This window comes from Peromyscus eremicus, chromosome 15, assembly GCF_949786415.1.
Source record: "Peromyscus eremicus chromosome 15, PerEre_H2_v1, whole genome shotgun sequence".
NCBI lineage: Eukaryota > Metazoa > Chordata > Mammalia > Rodentia > Cricetidae > Peromyscus > Peromyscus eremicus.
Window position 1 is genome coordinate 87,084,950 of NC_081431.1, and position 19,785 is coordinate 87,104,734.

A 19,785-nucleotide genomic window follows, 5' to 3' on the forward strand; every position below is an offset into this window, starting at 1 on the left:
AAGTTCATTGTTAAGACTCTCTGGCTTAGAAGGTGAAATCAAGAGACAGAAGACACATTTTAGGCGACAGTAGCATAGTGCTCATGTTCCTATGCAGTGATACCATTTAGGTTTGCAAATTTTCCAGACTGCTACTTCCTCTGGAACTGATAGATTTCAAGAGGGATGGCAGTGAGCTTTCAGAACAGAGATTGTTGATCGTGATGGTAAATACAAACCCAGCAAAAAACAAAAATTATAGCAACATTCATAGCTGACCCTAAAATTCATGCTTTCAAAGTGCTTTAAGAATTCATAGGTAGGTCACCCAACTTAGAACTACATCACCTCTGAAGTCATTGCTTAACTCAGAAGGAGTGGAAGCCTCTACATTGGTCACCAGAAGGCTCTCCACGGTATAACATTCATTTCATTAGTCATGATGTATTCAGTCAGCTAACGGGAAATGTCACTGTCTTGGGAAGGCTGCTGTGGAAATTTTGGAAACATAATTAAAGATGGGAGACTAAGCGTATTCATTAAAACTTAGGTTTCTCATAAAATTACTCAAGACAATAATGAGTCTTCTAATTGGCACTGTTGTTTTCTTAAAGTAATAGCTTAGAGAAGGGGAAATGGAAGAGAATATAGCAATAACTTTTGGATGGTGGGAAATAAGTTTAATGTAATAAATGATAGTGAATTTACCACTATCAAGAAAATTGAGTCCTAGAAAGTAATCTATAGAGGTAGTTAAATATCAGTGTAGTTTAGTGGAGAAGGGCCCTGGAAGCTGAAGAATTCTTGCCAGTTACCTTTGACATGGGGATAAAACAAAGCAAAAATGGGAAGATGAGTAATCTAATAATAAAGCAATTGGAATCTCAGCACCACCTCACACACCAGTCAGCATCCTGCCCCTGACACCCCAACACAGCTAACTGAAGGTTGATATTGGATACAGTGACAATGAGGGTAAACTTTTGAATTGCTGTAAGCCAGAGGTAAGACCAGAGATTCCACAGTGAAAAGGAACAACAAGCCAAAGGTTAAAATCTGAATTTTACAGATACTAAAGGAGTCCTGAAATTTATTAGTCACTATCCTCCAGAGAGAAGGTCAGTCCTCATAGCCAGTCCAGTGACAAGTGCACTCTAGATGTCACAAAGAAACAGCCCAGCGCCGGGTGGTGGTGACGCACGCCTTTAATCCCAGCACTCGGGAGGCAGAGGCAGGCGGATCTTTGTGAGTTCGAGGCCAGCCTGGTCTACAGAGTGAGATCCAGGAAAGACGCAAAGTAAAGCTACACAGAGAAATTCTTATCCTATATTCAATCCTTTCCCCTTCTCTTCTTGGGTTCCCTTCCAAAAGGAGCATCCAGTTACGTTTGGGGGACTTAATCTATGATGTGAGGAGACTGGAAAGTTTCCACAGACATTCAAGCTACTCAGCTAGAATAAAAGAATGACACTAAAACATTTTCCAAGTTAGAGATGCTTTTTCCAGAAGGTACATAGGGTTGCTAGTGATAACTACCCAGAAGCAAGCACAGATGAATTAATTTTATCAAACAAACTTGAGAGAATACATTTGTAGAAAATGTCTTCTGTTTTTTTAAGAATACTGTTTTAAGGTACCCTTTTCCACACAAGCAGTATGACATGTCTTGTACAAACCAACCTGTATGCATTCAAATGAGTGCTCACAACAGAGGAAATGCACATCATCACAATATTATGGAAGGATACCAGGTCTTAGCAGTCAAAGAAAAGAAAATTAAATTGTTGTATACATACCAGGTTGTTACAACTTTTAAAATATTGTTGATGGGAATGCACTTGAAAAACCACAGCAGAGCCAGGTCTGGTGTACACTTAATCACAGCACCTGGTAGGCAGAGGCAGATGGATCTCTGAGTTCAAGTCCAGGCTGGTCTACAGAATGAGTTCCATGACAGCCAGGGCTATATAGAGAAAAATATGTCTCAAAAAAATTAAATAAAAATAGGAAAGCCATATCAGATCATGAAAACTAGAAAGAACTCAAATATACATTGGCATGAGCATGTATACACAAATTGTGATCTTGTGGTTGTTTAGTGTATTCAATGGAGTAAAAATAAAAACATGAACTCTAACAAGAAGAGCTGGCTGAGAACTGTTAAAACAGTTCAGTAGAAATACTGCTCGTCACCAAACCTCAGGTCTCTGGTTTGCTCCCCACAGCCACATGGCAGAAGGAGAGAAAATAAATAAAAACGTTTTAAATTGGCTGCATTTTAGAATCATAAGGTAAAATGGAACTAACAAGTTCTCTTGGTAATTAATGGTTTCTGTGAGAAAGAGAACCTGTTTTCTTCAGGAAAGTGGTCCCTGGTAGGCTACTCATACTCCCGCAGATGGTCCTATGCTCCTGAACATACAGACAAAACTAAGTCTACCTGATAGTTAAAATAAAAAAGAACAATCAGGAGTGATGGTGCAAGCTTTTAATCCCAGCACTATGGAGACAGAAGCAGGTGGGTCTCTGTGAGTTTGTGGCCAATCTAGTCTACAGATTATGCTCTAGGCCGGCAGAGCTACATAGTGACATACCGTCTCAAAACCAAAACCAAACAAAAATCTTGCATGAGAACCTGGAAGGGAAAGTCCCTTGTGTGATAGATGACTTTGAGTGGAAGGAATAAGAAGAGGCAGATTTGATCAAAGCACACTACATATATATAAGAAATTCTCTAACAATAAAATTTTTAAAGATCCAGAATATTGTACCTTCAGCTTTTAATAAATAATTTTGTTATTGCATATATACCAGGAAAAATGTTTATGTTCAAAGCTTCCTTAGAACAGGAATCAGGGAAACTAAAGTATATAGGGAAAATTATACTAAATAGCTTATACACACATGATGTACACACATGTACACACACACACTCACACACACACACGAAAAAGCTGAAAAAAAACTCTAAACAGGTATAATATGCTTAAAAATGTGCTTAGATTCTGAAGAAAGAAAAGAAAATGGATACAGTAATAGAAAAATAAATAAATAGTTTTAAAGTAATAAAATAATGTCTTTAAAGAGAGAGTAAAGCAGTGTAAAAATAAGCCACATAAGGATAGAAAATGCATAGGGCATCTGGATCTTCTATGTAGCTTTGTTGGCTTTGAATTTTTAAATGCTAATGAATAAAAAATGGCAGCTGCTGAGAGATATTGGATTGTGGGGAAAAAACTACTAAATTAAATCAGCCTATGTATTTTAAGAATGTCTTAACTTTGGGATGGAAGTCAGAAAATGTGTTGTGTTGGGGGAGAGGTTATACTTTTGTTTCCATAGGAAACAAAAAGCTATGAATTTCTTTGAAATTAATAAAGATTAGATTTGACCAGGGGAAACCTCTTGAAAATCTTGGCTTTAGACATGAAGGGGGGAAAAGGAAGAAAAACTACAAGACAGGTAACATATATACTGATCCCTTTACTATGGGAACAGCTCTGAGACTGGATGAAACATGATAAATCTTGTTGGCCACAGAGTCCTTATGACTTATTACATGCCATCCTTTCATATGGAGTGGATGGAGATTTATATTAAAGTTTGGTTATGCAGTCCAAATGGACTTAAGAAGTTGACAGATGCCTTTTACCTGCTCAAATATAGAACAGAGAATCATCTTTAGTTGACTTGTGCATATTGCACATTCCATACTGTGTTAATGTAGATATGTATGCTACCTTTAACAGTTCATGTATTTTAAGAGGTAAAAGGATCAGAAATCAATGAAGACAAGTAGCCAAGATGATCCAGCCTCTCAGAATGCCTCTGTTACAGTTTCCTCAAAAATCTACATCCAGAACAACAGCAAAGCTGTGAGCTGAGAGGGTTCGGCTCACAGACTACTGCAGTCAAGACTTCAGATAAGCTCCACACTTTCCCATCACACAAATACTAAACAAAAAATAATACAGCTAGGTCTCCCAGGACTTGATCATTACCTCAATTTTCAGGGTCCCCTAAAGATTCCATCACCCCCAGACAACAGGAAGCAGTCTAGAAAACACAATGTCCACAATCCCAAGAGATGTGGTGGGTGATTTTTGGTCATTCAGTGGGTTATGGATGTTCATCATAATTTGTGGGGTGGTGGTGGTTGCAAGTTGTTATTGGTCATGGTCAAGAAATAAACTAAGGAAGGGAGGTCAGATTCCAGGATCTCTTTCTAAAAAGAAAGAAAAAGAAGATATAGGAATGATAGCATAAAAGGATAGCTTATTGCATCTACTTTTAAACTAAAAAGCAACTATTAATCTGAAATGTTTCCCATTGGTATGGATTTTTTGCATGTTGATACAAATTTATGGTTATTTTTGTTAGAAGATATTGTATATATGTTCCTACTCTTGTTTAAGATATTTTGTCTATTGATACAAACTTAAGATTATTTTTGTTATAACATACTGTATATATGTTTATACTCTTGTTTAAGGTATTAGACCTATGTAGCTCACTTTAAAAATGCAATGTAAAGTTCTAGTCCTTGAAAGCTACTATTACAAACTATATAGGATAATTAAAATAACATTCGAACTTTTAATAAGAGTTTAGATGTAGACAGAAATAAGTTCTATTTAGCTTCATGTATTTTGACAGATAGGTTGTCTTCAAACATGACAAGATTGGACAGTCGTTTGAAACTTCTTCACAAAAAAGTCTGTCAGATATTCTAGGATTGTAGTCTAGACATGGTGGACTGCAACCTTAACCAGCAGAGTCTCCAACAGAGGAAGTGACCTATCATACCAGCCCATGTCTGCAAGACATTTTTGTGATTGCTAATTGATGTGTGTGAACCTAGACCACTGTAGAAAGTACCATCCCTGGGCAGGTGGACCTGGGCTGTATAAGAAAGGTAGCTGAAAATGGGCCTTGGAGTAAGCCAGTAAGCGGCATTCTTCCACGGTTCTTGCCTCTGTTCCTGGCCTGGCTTCTCTCAATGATGTGCTATGATGGGGAAGCAGAAGCCGAATAAACTTTCTTTTTCCCAAGGTGTCTTTAGTGGTGGTATTTTTCACAACATAAACAAAATAAAACAGACTGAAAAATGAGGACAGTACCATATAATTTTATGGCTTCACTTTGTAAAGAAAGGGAAATTCAAAGAAGTGTATTGGTGAAATTATTAAGGCCACTCCACGTAGTTAAAAGGGAGGTTTATTTTTTGGAATAACTTACAAGTGAAGGGATAGTTTACAAGGTCTGGGAAAGGTGTGGCGCAGTCCGGTGGTGTTCTCTGGAGAACTCTGCTTGGTCTACCTCCAGCGTCCAGGGTCCAGGAACCAAAGGAGCGCGAGCATCTGGATCTTGGGTCTTCAGGGTCCTCCCTTGGCCCCGCCTTGTAGGCGTGACAGTTACTGAAGCCTCAGTGGGGGCTGGAACTTCCAGCTCAAAGCTGGAATTACTACCCACTACAGAAGTGTCCTATATAAGATCCCACAGCTATTATTAGATGGCAGTGTAACACTCTAGTGGAGGTATTTGCTAGGGTGCTTGTATAATAGAAATAATGGTTTCAAGAATTTCTATGTCAGAAATTTTTCCTACCATGTAACCTATGTTATTTCATTTATAAGAACAATATTTTAGTTTTACATAAATGCTTCCAAATTATCCTACTTCATAATTTTTATTTTATTTTATTTTACAATACAATTCAGTTCTACATATCAGCCATGGATTCCCTTGTTCTCCCCCCTCCCGCCGCCCTCCCCTTCCCCCCAACCCACCCCCCATTCCCACCTCCTCCAGGGCAAAGCCTCCTCCAAGGACTGAGATCAACCCGTAGACTCAGTCCAGGTAGGTCCAGTCCCCTCCTCCCAGGCTAAGCCAAGTGTCCCTGCATAGGCCCCAGGTTTCAAACAGCCAACTCATGCAATGAGCACAGGACCCGGTCCCACTGCCTGGATGCCTCCCAAACAGATCAAGCCAATCAACTGTCTCACCCATTCAGAGGGCCTGATGCAGTTGGGGGCTCCTCAGCCATTGGTTCATAGTTCATGTGTTTCCATTCGTTGGCTATTTGTCCCTATGCTTTATCCAACCTTGGTCTCAACAATTCTTGCTCATATAAATCCTCCTCTTTCTCGCTAATTGGACTAAAACTTCTGGATTAAAATTATGATGTAGGAGATCCACAGCTAGGCCCTGGGTACAGCTCCTACTTCATAATTTTAATCCAGAAGTTTTAGAACTCATAAACATTACACACACACACACACACACACACACACACACACACACACGGTGGGGGGAGAGATACACATATGCATGCATAGATACATATGCACTTACGTACATATTCATACACATAAACATACATATGGCAGTGCATTGTGCATGACAGGAAAATGTTCTATCACTAGCTAGCACTACTGTAGCTTAAGGTACTATTTTAGAACTTTTGAAATGCAGAACATGTACTTACGTTTCCACATCAATAAAATTAGAAGAAAGAGGATCTTACTTCAAGATTATGATGACATATTAGAAAACCATGCAATGTAATTTCAACATGAGTCATGGATACAGGGAAGGGGCTCGTGACTCTTCAGCAGGAAAATGTGATGGTCAAAGTTTTTTTTAATTTTTTTTTAACTAATGTTGAAGTCTTTCAATTTTTTTCTTTTGAAATGGAGTTTGAACATTCAGGGTCAGGCAAACACAAATTTGTCATAGAGTAGGAGTGGTTAAGCACTCAGCTCTCAAAGATGGTCGCAAAGATATAAGTACTTAGACACAGGGCAAAGAATGCCTCTCTCTTGAGGAAATAATAGAGTTTTACCTTCATCTCTACCATCGCTACTTCACGGTTATGAGGCCTGAGACTGGCATACTGTATAGTCAGTTCTTAATCACCACACTCAGTGTTGTGCCTTGCCTGAAGTGAGAATACATCAGGGCAACAAGCGTTTATGGGTGTGAACACTGACCAACCAACCAACCAACTGAAATACCATTGCAGCTGCGGTAAAGCAAAACTCACTGAGAAATAATACACTTTGGATATTCCTTCCCTTGACTCAGACTTTAGGTCAGCAAGCACCTTGATATCTAGAACCTAGTAACAGGGGAAAATAGGGCACGACAAGTTCTGACCTGGCAGAAATCTGGCATGTTTTGATCTTTGCATAACTGCATTAGCTAGTCATATGAATGCCAAATGCATAAATCATTTCAGTGATTTTTTTTCTCTAAAGTTCATGTTCTTAAAACTCCTATGTAATCTATTACCTAGAATATGATTTTTTAGCATCTTCAGAACTATTTTTCCATATTTTTAATTTTCTGTATATGTGGTCAAGTGTTCAAAACCATAGAAAGACTAATGGGACAGCCTTCCTCTGGGACTCTGCTTTCTCCTAATAACTGTTTGACACTTTCACACAGTTATATAATAATTTTGGTCCTGTCCCCCCATCCTCCTCTCTCACCTTTTCTCCTTCCTGTTTCTTCTTCCCAACAAGCCCCTTCCTACTTCCACAACGTTTTCCTGTTTTGTAATTTATAATTTAATTTAGTTAAAATTTCTTGTCTGAGAGTGGGTGGGAAGTTACTGGAGCAGAGCACGTTATCAGTGGTTATACCACTGAAGAAAACAACCACCACGACCACCAGCAATCCTGTGTGGAAGAGTGAGCCCTCAGGAATGATGAAATGTCAGGGAGCCCAATTTTATGCAAGTCTTATTCAGATAAACACAGCTACAGTGAGACCCTGAGTGCAACAGCTACCTCATATCTACAAGAAATCTTTGTGCTGCACATCCTCCATGCCCTGGATCTTACACTCTTTCTGATACATCTTCTTCAGGGTTCCCTAAGCCTTGCAGGAGGTGACAGGTGATTTATTTGGCCCAGTTAAGGCCGAGTTCCCTCCTGTGGATGTGGCCTCAAATCCAATACAAAGTGGTTGGCTAGCCCCATACTGGTAATGATATTATTTGTAGTAAAGGGTACTTCTGTAGGTGGACTTTTCTTTCCTTCTGGCCAGTTCCCAAATAACCGACATGGAGACTAGATATTAATTATAAATGCTCAGCTGATAGGCTTATTACTAACTAGCTCTTATAACTTAAATTAACCCATTTCTATTATTCTGTGTATTGCCACGTGGCTAGTGGTTTTACTTGTCCTCCAGCATGCCTTGTTCCCTCTGTGTCTCCTGGTGACTCCTCTTGATTCCACCCTCCTTCTTACCAGCACCCTTTTGTGTCTGACTGTCCCACCTATACTTCCTGTCTAGCTACTGACCAGTTGGCTTTTTATTAAACCAATCCAAGTGACAAATTTTCACAGTATACAAAAGGATTATTCCACAGCATACTTCCTTCCTGATCTGTCATTCTTGTATCTCACAATATTCACAACTGTGTAATACTGTTGGTGACTTTTTCCACTCAGCAGCCTGCATAACACCTCCTTGCATTGTGAAAGCTAGCCAGTGTGGATGAAGCTTCCAGCTCAGTTTTAGCTTGATATCTCTTGTGACCAAAGTGTGGACTTTTCTTGTATTCTTTACTATTTACTATATTTTATTCTTGCTCAATACTCTCTTACTGCTTAGAACTTTGTGATCCAGCATCTGTGAGACCCTCACCTAAACTGTAGAGCACAGGATATACTTCCCACAGCCTTGTCGCCCATTACCACCACTGAAGATCCTGGTTTCTGTTCCTTTGTTGGTGGGTTCCTATGAGAATCTGACCCTAAAGTTTCCAGGGCTTCACAGCTACTTCCTAGGATTCAACCTGGACTAGAGTTTTTTCCATTTGCATAGAAGAAGAAGAAAAACAAAAGGTCCATTTTCAGATTCTCAGTAGTGATCTGGAAGACCCAAGTAAGACTCAGACATTTGCTTTTATTTTAGTTCAAAAACACTGAGTATACTCTACAACACATAGTATATTAAGTCTACTTGTATGCAGAGCTTCTTTTCACAGAAGTCTTATGGAGAAATAAATATGTAAAAGCAGAACTTAGATACAACCTAGGTACATTAATAGGAGTCAAGTAACAGTGATCATTAAAACTGCATGTGCCAGGTACTATGGTAAATACACTGTAGCATTTAACTTAATGTGATTAGAACTGTGTTAGTCCCTAGATGGCCTCCAAGTCATGTAACCCAGGCTAGACTTTATCTCATATTTTATGGACACATATTGAAAGACTTTAAGGAGAGCCATTGTGAGTCAGATTTATGCTACAAATGGATCAAACTTATCAGTTAAGGGTTCATGCTCTAAACGTGAGTTCAAGACTGGGTAAATAATTTAAACAAGAGAGAGAGAAGAAGTGATTGTGGTGATATATTGGTAATCTAAAGAAATAAAACTTGTCTGAAGATCAGAGGACAGAGCTAGCCACAGAGTTAGCCACAGAGGACAGGGCGGTGGTGGCACACACCCTTAATCCCAGCACTTGAGATCACACACCTTTAATCTCAATACTTGGGAGTCACATGCCTTTAATCCCAGCACTAGGAAGGTTGAGACAGGAAGTGAAATGACTGGGCAGAGAAAGGAATATAAGGCAGGAGGAGATAGGAATTAGGCCCTTTTGGCTGATGAGTCAGAGGCATTCAGTTTGAGGGTTTGTGGAGACAGATCTTTCTGGCTGAGGATTTGGTGAAGTGAGAAGTGGTGTGGCTTATTGCCTCTGATCTTTCAGCATTTATCCCAATATCTGGCTCCAGATTTTTATTAGAAGACTATTTAGGTTTCATGCAACAAGTGAGAGAGAGAGAGAGAAAGAGAGAGAGAGAGAGAGAGAGAGAGAGACAGAGACAGAGACAGAGACAGAGACAGACAGAGAGACAGAGAACTGACTCAAAATTATTTGAAATTAAAAATAGTAGAACTCAAAAAGTGGATTGATCTGGACATGGTAGCACAAGCCTGTTATATCAACACTCAGGAGGAGAATCAGAAGTTCAAGGTTATCCTTGGCTACATAAGAAACTCAAGGCTAGCCTTGACTGCATGAGGGACCCTATTTCAAAACACATGGAAAGAAGGGGTGGGAGGGAGAAAGGGACAGATTTAAAACAAGTAAAGGGTGTGGCTTTGAACTTATCTTGGTGACTGCTAGACAAAGCAAAAGTAAATGAGGAGAAATAGGTCTGGGACAAAAGTACTTAATGTTTTAGTTTAGACAGGTGTCTTAGTTACAGCTTCTATTGCTGTGAAGAGACATCATGACCACAGCAACTCTTATAAAGGAAAACATTTAATTGGGTAACTTACAGTTCAAAGGTTCAGTCCATTATCATCATGGTGGGACATGGTAGCATGAAGGCACATGTGATGCTGGAGAAGGAGCTGAGAGTCTTACGTCTTGATATGCAGGCAACAGGAAGTGGTCTGTCTCACTGAGTGTAGCTTGAGCATAGAAGACCTCATAGCTCACCCCCACAGTGACATGCTTCCTCCAACAAGACCACACCTACTCCAACAAAGCCACACCTCCCATTAGTGCCACTCCGTTTGGAGACCATTTTTTTTTAAACAGGTAAACCTGAGAAAGCTGTAGGATGGTCAAGTAGAGATGTCTATGAAGAGGCTAGAGTTTCAATTCTCAAGATGAGGGGAGAGGTCAAGACTGGAGAGACTTCTGGAGTCTTCAGTGCCCCTATTCTTTCTTCTCATACACATCAATCATCTTCCTGCCTCTCTTCTCAGTGCTTATGACTGATGACCAGGAATAATTTCTTTTTTCTCCTCCTCACTTTTATCCAAGTCTAAATAAAAATGTTAGGATTGGAAGTAAAGGGATGCTAGCCAGCCTGAGTGTGGCAAACATGGCTCTGTCAGGCCTTGCCCTTCTCCCCTCTTCCCTCTCTCTGCCTTGCTAAAAACTGTTAGATTACTCTCTTAAAGCTAGCAACCAAGGTCCATTCCATATATGGCAATTTCCTCCTCCTGAGTCTGACTATCAAAGTCCAGCTATCAAAAGCCTCCTTCTCCTTTGGCTCACCTAATTACCATGCCCAATTAAAATTAAACACTTCATCTTAACACAGGGTCCTCCCCTTTTAACATTTATAAACTGCCATTTGCCTGTGAGCCTTAACTGTCTCCTATCTATCCAGAGGCAGTCTTTTGTGCCAGCTTTTGGGATAAATGTCTCTTTCCCCTCTCCCTTGTCCCCTTCCCCTTCTCCTTGTCCTCTACCCACTGTCTTTGTCTTTTACTTCCTGCCCTTTGTCTCTCTGGGGCAAATAAATCTCCTTTGTGCTAAGAACTTGGTCTTGGGGTGTCCTGAGCCACTACTGGTCCCTTCAGGAAGGAGATGAAAATTCCAGCACTGAAGCAATATACAGACTGTTCTGCAACTCATTTAAAATCAAGGAATTTGCCCCCGTTATGTTACAGAGGGTGGAATCCCCATTCCATGTGTACATCATCTTTGTACTTTAGTACAAGTTAGCACTATTGATTGGTCTGATATTTTATCTAAACTTAAAAAAATATACAGAGATCTATGACAGAATAAAACAGAAGTAATTGATGTCAAGTTGTGGAAACACTGATTATTTGCTGGTAGTTCATCTTCTAAACGTATTTTATGAAATTTAACATAAAAATGTATTTCTTTCTTTGGGCAAACAAAAATGACTGCGGCAGAGTACAGTTATGCAAGAGGAACAGAAACTAAATTATGATTTAAATATAATTTATAAATAACGTTTGTGCATAAATTATCCATGAGGATAAGGTAGGTTGAATGATGAATGCAGTTAAGTCTATATGAGTCTAACATTGTATCATCCAGCCCGCTAAGGAAATACTTGATTGTAAGCATCCAGTTTCATCTATTATGTGACGGGTGAGTTACAGTAGGTTCTGAGGCTGTTCTGAAAGTGTCCCGTGCATGCTTTCGGCATGACAAGTCTTTGGGCCTTTATTGGTTTTCTCATGCGGCTGAATCATCGAATACTGGATCTTTGTTTCAACAGCTTCCCAAGCAAGGCATCCGTGTTTGGGCTTTTACATAGTAACAAGATAAATACTGGACCAGAAGTGCAACACTCCCTGACAAAACTGTTTCTTATGCAAACATTCTCACACTCAGGCTCGCCCAGGGCTTATCTTAAAATCTACAAGGTTTGCTGCTGTTGTTTTAGATTTAGAAGACTTCCTTTCTCTGGTCTGGGCCACCCTCACTCAAAGCCTTCTCAGTCCCATACTTATCTTCTTCACACACCCTGAAACTCCTTTCCTGCTCTCCTCTCACCTACCCTCTGTGCAGGAACTTAGATACCTGGCACATTTCTTCCTGAGCTACTAATGCGCTGTGTTTTATTGCTAACAGTAAAAGTAGGTATTTTTGCTGTTAAAGATATTTTAAAAATGTCAAGTGGAGAATGTTTTAGTCAAGAAAACCCTCAAATTTGCACTATAGAGGCAACTGTTTTTACTGGCTCCCTGTCACAGCAACTGCCAGCTAAAGCTTCAGAATAAATCATTTCATAGAAACACTATAGGTAGTTAATCCGGTTATAAATTAATAGTGTTTCAGTGTATCTGATTGAAAGTGATCAATAAAATAAGATCATCATGTGGAATTGTGGTATTGGTACCAGTGCATTTAATTTCTGTTTCTATATTGCCTTTTACATTCTTCTAGTTGTATATTACATGAAAGCTTTAGTATAATAACCAAATTTATAAGATTGTACTAATCTAGATGAGAAGGTGACTTGTAAACCTGATCATCAGCCACACTGTTATGTTGGCTCATGTTCATGCAATGGAGCCCTTACTTTACAAGAGATAGCACAGCAAATACTGGGCAAGCATCGTCTCATCTATTCTTCATCAAAGTCTGTCATATATGTGCGCATGTGTGTGCGTGCGGGTGTGTGTGTGTGTGTGTGTGTGTGTGTGTGTGTGTGTGTGTGTGTATAACACTACTTAACATATGTGCATTTTTTTTAATCTCATATGACAATAAGAACAGAAACTGGAGATTAAATGGTTTAGGGCACTGGCTTAGAGGAGCTCTGATATTAGGGGTATGGTTTAACAGCTGGAAAAAAATCAGCCTTACTCTCTGGATATGACATGGCTGCAGCTTCTTCTGGCTTCACATAATCACAAAATCAAAGATACTGACATGGCTGGTGTGTACAGTGACTGACATGGCTGGTGTGTACAGTGACTGACATGGCTGGTGTGTACAGTGACTGACATGTTGGTGTGTACAGTGACTGACATGGCTGGTGTGTACAGTGACTGACATGGCAGGGTTGGTGTGTACAGTGACTGACATGGCAGGGCTGGTGTGTACAGTGACTGACATGGCTGGTGTGTACAGTGACTGACATGGCTGGTGTGTACAGTGACTGACATGGCTGGTGTGTACAGTGACTGACATGTTGGTGTGTACAGTGACTGACATGGCTGGTGTGTACAGTGACTGACATGGCTGGTGTGTACAGTGACTGACATGGCTGGTGTGTACAGTGACTGACATGTTGGTGTGTACAGTGACTGACATGGCAGGGCTGGTGTGTACAGTGTGAACATTTATCTCGCATCTTCCCTTCTCATCTGGAACTTTTATTTTTTTTTTCAGAAAACATACCCCTACAAAATTCTCACAGAACTCAAAGTTCAGAACTGAGTATCTTTTGAGATTGAGGAGTATCTTAATAATATACAAATAAAATGAAGGGAATGGTTGCAGAGGAGGATTGCTTTCTGTCTAAGTGATTATCCCTCCCAGCTGTGTGGTGTTACTAGGAAAGTAATGCTTATAAAAGGTTAGAAATAGGTACAAGATTATACAACTAAAAAGTGGAGAAAGGGGAACTTAAGCCAGATCTTTCTAAATCTTTCAGAATCCCCACCCTTAGCACCACACTATGGGGCCTCTCTAGAGAAATTTAGCATTTACTCAACTCATCAAAAAAACGATTTAGCAAGAAGCTACTTTATGGTTCATATTGTTCTTGCTGTTGTAGGATAATCAAATTACCCTGAGGGATAGAAGCCTACATTTGTGGAAGCAGCTAGAATAAAGCTGACTGTTATACAATAGGCTCAATTCTAAAAGTCACATTTCTAACAAGAAGGAGTCCATTGAGGCTTATGGGAGTTAGAATGGGTTTCATGAAGCTGTACGGTACAAAAGTCACAGAACTGGACCAGTAGGGAAAAGTGTGATTATCTCTCTTGAGGAGGCTATCTTGAGTGAAATAAGTAAGGTGAGAAACAGCATAACATGAAAATTGAGTGAGACAAAGTGTGGGCAAAGTATACGCACACCTGATATGTGCAGGGAACAGCTGCTGATGTGTGGATGGAGGATGGTTGGAAAGACACTTAACTGTAGGGTGCTATCTGTGGGACTAAGACAAAAGGGGAATGAGCCCATCAGGCTGTAGCATCACCTGAGTATTTACAGGGAGAAAGAGCAGGACATAAGGGATGACCCAGCCTGTCGTCCGTCAGCCCAAATCAGCCTAAGTGTCCCTTTAGTTTACTTTAAGTTCATCTGTGATGGAAGGGATGTAGTTATTTTTTTTTTTTTTTTACGTGACCTCAGGTCTTCCATCAGATAAAAAGTGATGCTTTTCTTGACTTCCAGGCAGATACGGAAGAACTTGCTGATTGTCCACCTCCTCCTCTAACAATCAGGGTGTAAGTCACTCTCCTCTTCTGCGACCACAGACTGAAAAGGTAAGGGTCAAGTCTGGCTCTGTGGACACAGGTGTAGAGAGGCGCTCACACTGTCTCCATCTCTGGTCTCAGTCTCCCTGACACTTGAGATTTTCATTCCAAATCGAGGGAAAGTCATAGAGTCCTCCAAGTCCTGAGAAGAATCAGGACACCTTTCCATGTCCTTGTGTTTGTGCTGTTTTGTAGAAATGGTCAATGAAGAGATGAGAAGTGATCTGGAAAATGCGTTTTCAACTTTCTAATACATTCTAATGATATGAACATTTTTAGATTCATGATTACATTTAGTTATGTGTAATTTTTATCTTTTTTGTTCTTAACATTTTTGGTGTACTTAAAATGTTGATTTCCCCAAATGAGTGTTCAAGATTATAATTTCCAGTTAGCATGTGTGAATTTCTGTCAATTGTAAGTTAACATAAGCAGTGGGTTGCTATTGTTTAAAGTAGGGTAAGATCTATGGTGTAATCAAGGGCATATGAAAAGCTCTTTGGGTGTGTCCTGAGACAGTAAGTTAGAGTTGAGCCCAGAATTATTTAGGTTAATATTCCTGAGAAAATCAGAGTTTAAAATAGAGAATTATTAAAGGATGAAAAGTGTGTTTCTCTCTTTCTTCTTATGTGTGGAGGGTCTTTAGATTCTCCCTCAACCCAAAGGAAAGAAAAGATCACATCTTTTATTGCAAAGACCCCCACAGATGGTGGCTGTGCAAAGGTGGATTGGTTATTATGAAATTTAATACTATCATTGAGTACCTGTGAGAAATGGGAAAGACCCAAGTGTGAATGGTGCTGATTGCTGCTAATAGATTTAAATTGGAAATTGCTAAATTCTTGAATTTCTGAATGATGTCACACTCTCAAGTTGGATCTTAAACTGAACACTACAAACAAGCATTTCTTTTCTAATGATGTATTTATGAGTAAAATGTTGAATCATACAAAGAACACAAATTAAAACACTAAAAAAAGCTGTGTGGGAGGGGCACAGCCCTATAAAACCAGTCATTACCTCGTCTGCACTGTGCCAGCTTTCCAAGGAGCATTTCCTTCTGTCAGCTGCTCACTGGATAAGGAGGTAATAGAGTGCTTCAGTAATCCCTGGCCATCTGTAATGAGTCCAGCCTTTCCTTTTCTTTCTCCCTTCATAGTAATATTTTAATATATTGGCCTGTGTAGAGGGTGAGTAAAAAATGGAACATGTTTTCTTTTTAACTTGTTTAAGTAAAGATATTTTGGGTTAAGACTCAAATTAAATTTATGACTGCTTAACTTTGACTCTCAGAAGACAGCAAATGTCTATGTATCACTAATATAATTGAAATTGAAATGTACGTTTATTATACTTTCAATTTTAGTATTATTGAACAGGTTACAATATGTATGTTTTATAATTGCTATTGTTTTGATATAAAATTAGACATAAAAGCTACAAATATTAAAATATTTATATTCAAGCAACTGAAATAATCATTACATTAGATATAAATAAATGACATTCAATTTTCACCTAAAATTAACAGCCTGAAACCATAAAAATTAAGTAGCAATTTGGATCAGGACAATCCAGGATCATGATATATTTATTTAACTTAGTTCAGTAATGAGTCAATTTTGTGAAAGATAAATATGAAATAAATTAGCTGACGGGCTTACCGAGGTAGCAATTTAATCTCTAGTGAGCAGATAATTATGAAAACTATCAACTAAAACGCTGCTCCCAGCTTCTGGGAAACTTGTTTTATTTTTGATTGGATGTTTTCTTGCTACCATTGTTTTATCTTAGTTTTCATTGACTTTTGAAATCAATTTAAAAGCATTTTCATTATGTGATTATATATAAAAATATTTGAAATGCTGTAGCAAAATCCACCTTAACATACAGACCTGTCGTAGAGACGGAGTGTGGCGGGTGGCGAGGCTGTAGCACCTCCCGAATTCATCACTTCTGCCAAGTTTCACTCGGGCATTTGCCAACTTGTATTGCAGGAACCAACAGAAAGAGGAGAGAGCCCAGCCCAGCAGATAATTTCCATTCGTTCTTACTAATGTTAACAATAGTGTCATATTTGAAAACATATGGAGTTCTATGGCTCATTATACTGTTAGGAAGCTCATCACATGTGTGCCAGTTTGGAGAGGTTGTGGTACTAACATCATGCCGTGACCTCAATTTCATTTTGTTGGGGATCATCCCATTCAAACATAAGATCTGGGCTTGTCTGAGAGCCAAGGCATACTATGTGGATATGTATACTAGTCTGAAGCTTTCAAATATTATTTGAAGAATTTGTAGGAGAACCATAGACTCTGAACTGAATTAGTCCTGAAATATCTACATCTTCACATTTTCATTCCTATAGCAGAAATTCCAAAGGAGATAATGTATGTGATTATTTCCACTAAACAAAATGTAGCAGATATAATTAGGTAACCGCACTAAACGTATCAACTATTATTTTTATGTAAATGTAGTTAACAGCACATCATTAGGAAACAGAACTCCAGGACAAGGGATGCTGCTCAGATGGCAGAGTGCTTTCCTAGCAAGCATGAAGCCCTGGTTCAATGCCTAGGACTGTATAAATCAGGCTTGGTTGCATATATGTGTAATCTCAGCACGTGGGAGTCAGACAAAGGAGGATCAGAAGTTCAAGATCATTCTTGGCTACCTGCTGAGTTCAAGGTCATCCTCTCTAATACAAAATAATTCAGTTTGCTTAGTTCAAATTTTTCTTTTTTTAGTTGAACTGGGTATCTGAACACAGGTCACTGCATACCTGGGTCCTTGGGTGGGGATGGGTTCTTAAAGAAGTAAATAGATCTGTGACAATTTTACTCTGCTTAGTAACGTCTGGTTCTCTGTCAAATTATCCAGAGTCCTAATTTAGTATTAACTGCCCTTGCTGGTGATCGGCTTTGACTCTTGCATCCTGTTAATGCCTAAGTGACTGACTGACTTCTAGATTGTGGCACAGACTGAGGAGCAGGAGCGATCAACATGTACTCTCCAGGCTGGAGCTCTTATTTGAATTGTCACACAGAGTCAGAGGAAGATTTTATTCATAATTTTCAAATAATTTATTAAGGAAATCTATGCATGGAGTCTGATTAATTAAGTCACTGGAGCAGAAGTTGTTTTCTGAACTACCTACCTTAATCTGGCATCCATGATAAGACAAGAAGGAAAGTAATACTGTTCTCTTTTAAATTAATAAACTTTCTAGGAGGAATGCGGACTCGCTACTTTCCTCTTTTTATTTCCTCTTTCTAACATTTCTCAATATAGAACTTCCGTAACTCTGACAGCCATAGTGAAGCGTGCATCAGCCTGTCAGACGTTCAACCACCTGGAAGTCAGGGGCTTTCTGTGGCAGATCCCAGCCTGTACCCTGCAGCATCACAGTGAGCTGTGGGACCTCACAGCAGTTGCTTAGCCTCCAGGAGCTTTAGAGAATGCCCTCTGTGTGACAGCCAGTCTTACCCACCTCTGAGGGTCACTACAAAATTTAACAAAAGGTCCAGTGAGACGCATAGCCTGATGACCTGAGTTGATCCCCAGAACCCATGTAGAAGTGGAGGAAGACTGGCTCCATAAAGTTGCCCTCTGACCTCCACATGGCCCCATGACCCGTGTACCTATGCTCACACTCATGTGCCCCTTGTCCCAACAGTAATAAGTTAAAGGAATACAATTCAATTTATTATTTTGTCGTTACAAAATGCAATTGCATTATGTTAGAAAAGACAAATTTTGGAGCAAATTCTTCACACTTCCACAACACTTCTGTAGACAGTCAAGACAGTAGCTATGGACTTGTTTCATCCGTGGGTCTTTCCACTACTCCCCCGTTCTGGAAAGTCTTTGTCCCAGAAGGTTTACAGAGAGATGAGTGCTGTCATTTTTTGTTGTATTTATGTATTTTGGTAATTATAGGTTATTTTAGAGTATGATGAAAGAACAAGAGAGAAGTAGGAAGATAGTGACTTCCCAGCATCTCTTCCCACACACACACCCTTGGGTGTGTCCAAACATCCAGCTGCACACAGAGCCTTAAGTCATGGAAGGCAAGCCTGTCCTTTTTTAGATAGCTATAAATTAAGCATGTTGTGCGATTCCGACATGTTGGATTATCCCTGAATTCCTGTGGGAACCTGGGTTTGTGTGACAGGAGAAGTGAGTGCTAAAGTGAATTCCCCAGTCCACAGGAAATCCTTTCAGAACAAGGCTGAGGCATGTGAGGTGAGCATATGGTGGGGATGGTAGGATCTGGATGCAGATAGCAACCCTCAAACAAGCCTATGCACATCTAAATGGAGAAATTGAAAGATTGTCTCACCTGAACCCAAGACTGTGTACACATGGCACCCATTTGGATATGTGTTTTGTATTCTGCATATGCACATATTTGTATGTGGTGTGGGTATGTGGGACATGAACAATGGTGAAACATGGAGGTTGAGAGTGACCCTGGAGGTCACGTTCCCGGCTTCAGTGTCCTTTCCCACTCTTTGTTATTGAATGGCATGGTCAATTGGCTTTTGTGCAGTACCAATTTCTTCCTTTGTACAGAACTAGCAGATCTTTTCCTCACAGGATTTCAGGGAGGATTACATGATTACAGAAGTAAAGTGTTTAGTACAGTTTGGTGTCTTTAGTCTGCTGGGCCTAACATGTAGAGAGTAAGAATTAAATTGAATGTTATTGTTATTGCTATTCTTATCATTATATGAATATCACAAAGTGTCATTCCTTATTATAAAATTGTTCATCATATCTTCAGGATTGGCCACATAGTCCACAGAGTCTGGGGAAAATGGAAAGTTCGGGTTTCTTGTTTAAAATGATTCAGATTTCAAAATGGTGACAGGGAATGTTATACCTGGGCACTGTGAGCTGCACAGGGATTGTGACTCTCAGGTACTGTCACCTTCTCTCATTTTGTCCCATGAAGGGAGCACAGGAAGGGTGCCATAGGGGGGACACAGCCTGTATTCCTCTGCTGACTTCACTCTCGAGGCCCGACTGTCATTCAGAGCTCTTTTTCTCTCCTCACCGTC